At 40.5% G+C, this 2500-nt stretch overlaps 1 protein-coding gene across 1 annotated transcript in view; it reads right to left on the bottom strand.

Annotated features, from left to right (window-relative positions):
* The window catches only part of LOC138010988 (store-operated calcium entry regulator STIMATE-like), a 15000-nt gene that overhangs the window by 712 nt on the left and 11788 nt on the right, over window positions 1-2500 (bottom strand). Inside the window, exon 6 of the mRNA XM_068858013.1 lies at window positions 1-2500. This exon is cut by the window's left edge and continues 712 nt beyond it; it is cut by the window's right edge and continues 373 nt beyond it. The gene's annotated coding sequence lies outside the window, so the exon portion shown is untranslated.

The following is a 2500-nucleotide window of genomic DNA, read 5'->3' as shown; positions in this document are numbered from 1 at the left end:
CAGCACGATTATTTTTCCCCTTTTAACCAATGATATTGCTGTTTCGTGGCGTCCTGGTTCACGACCACGTCGTAAATCTTAAGGTCCCTAATTTGGTGATTTCACGTTGTTGTTTTGTGGGGTACGGCAAAGAAATGCACGGAAATTCGCGGTGCACGTGCAACACGATTATTTCTCCTATTTTAACCAATAATATCCTTGCTTTGTGGTGTTGTCGTTGGGTTTAGGGCTAGCCGTCGTCTTTGCTTAAACTCCCTATTTTGCTGGTCTTCGTGACTCGCAATGAAGGATAGAACAATGCTCACCGGACACGAAGTAGTACTGCGAAGAAAGCGGCAACGCAAGGGAGACAAAAGTAGTAGTAAAGACGTCATCTAATATACGCACTAATATAAGGACATCATCTAATATACGCACTCTCGTACGTCTAACGAGTTAGGACGAAATTTGTAGTATTATATATTTCATATCATTATTCTTATCAAAGGAACTAAAAGAACTTGAGATGTCACATTCTAATTCCTGGAACCGATGATTCTTTCAGTCACCACAGAGAGTAACGATATCTACTTGGTTCTGGCAATTCTGGAATCACGCACTTCGGCTTTTCTGTGCAATCTCAGAAATTCTACACATTAGTGAACTGCCTATGTACGAAAATCCGCGACAAAAAAATTGAGATACTGTTACCTTTGATAAGATTAATTTCTGAAACGTACTTTTGCCTGGTCTCTCGACTTTACAACTAATGTTGCATCACAGATGTTTGGCAAAGACAACACGAGGAAGGGATTCTTCGAAATGACTTAAGATCTGCAACGGTTCTTTCAGAAACATAGGCACTGTATACACCCTTTTAATAAGTCTAATATATGCCGTTTTCCGATAATGACGTCAAACTCATGCTTTTAAAATTTATTCAGAATTGTACAAAGGCTTCAAAAAAGAAAAGAAATCAAAAAAGTTTTAGGCCTTTGTACATTTCTAAATAAAATTTGAAAGCAAGAGTTCGACGTCATTAGCGGAAAACGGCATATATTAGACTTATTAAAAGGGTGTATATCTTCCAAAATATGGCGACAACTTGACGTCATAAGCAAAATAATGAAGAGATGAGTTTTTTCGATGTTTAATGGAGAAGCTCCCTCGAGTCTCCAATAACTCAGTCGAGCAGCATCCGAACTAGTGATCGGAAGGCCGTAGGTCACGATTCCAGCAAAGGAAAGCTCGGGTTTCTTCCGAGTATCCCCGAGTTACAACCGAAAAGAGCATCTCTTCATTTCACAGATCGGGGTTAACATTCCCCCTTTCCTTCGTTGCAATGACTCAAGATGAACTTTTGAATGATAAAACTAACTTAAAAAACTCTGACGATGGTTATGCATCTAGATCTTTGCCTGTCATTCATCACCACTTCCGCCAATATTTTGGTACCAACTAAAGGACTTAATTCTTTGTGTTTTCGAAGGGGACGCGACCCTAAATTTCCTCAACTCAGGAGCCAAAGCTTTGAATAGTTCTCGGCTACGGGGCCAATTTGACATGACATTCATTACTTGCACAATCCCGTAATGCAATACGTTTTGGGGGGTCTTTACATAAAAACAATACAAGTCAATTACTCTTGGGATTGTATCATGCTTCAGTGAACTGGATATCCATTGTTTTGATGCAAATAACCCGCCGAGATTAACTGTATTATGGGATTTGTGCAAGTGGTGAATGGAGAAAAGTTTTCTTTAAAATGGCGTCAATACATGACTAGGAAAGGGGTGTTTGTGTTTATAGCGCATGTACCAACACGTGACCCAGAATGCAATTAAATCAGAGATCGACCGAGTAAGAGATACATGAAGCCTCTTGCATATCACAAACAGTGACTTCCAAACCTTGTTCCCAGGGTCCTCTCTCTTCCTCCCTCGAAAAAAGTACCCTGGTTGCGGCTCGTCACGTGTCTACAAATCAAACCCGCACTGAGGGTGGGTCCTCGACTTAATTTTGTCAGTAAAATTCAGTTCTGTCTTTGGGAGGGCGAAACCACTTGTTTTCTTTACCAAACGACGCTCACGTTCTTAAGTAGATTTTCAAGTTTCGCTTCTTTGGGCTGGCTATACAAACGTTAATTTGAAAGTAAAACAAGTAATTTTTCTAGAGCCAAAATGAACAGATATCCACGGGCACAGAGGATTTACATATCTGTTCTTGGAGTTGTTTTAAATTAATTTGGATTCTTGCGCCAAGTGATGTTAAATTTCCCCTCCCTACTGGAATCAGTAGATGAGTTCAGTGGAGACAAAAATTTAACCTTCGTGCCCTTCCCTTTGATTATCTAACAGACACGTGACCAGCCACAACCAGGGTAGTTTCTCTAGGGAGGAAGAGAGAGGACCCTGGGAACGAGGTTGTGACGCACAAGGTACTAAACATGTGTCATGCGAGAGTCATACGTTAGCCCTACGAGATCAAAAAAAAAATCCAACAAGGCTAACCAAGAAAGCGA

The sequence above is a fragment of the Montipora foliosa genome, chromosome 7, assembly GCF_036669935.1.
Source record: "Montipora foliosa isolate CH-2021 chromosome 7, ASM3666993v2, whole genome shotgun sequence".
Classification (NCBI taxonomy): Eukaryota; Metazoa; Cnidaria; class Anthozoa; order Scleractinia; family Acroporidae; genus Montipora; species Montipora foliosa.
This window is presented reverse-complemented; position numbering and strand designations above follow the sequence as displayed.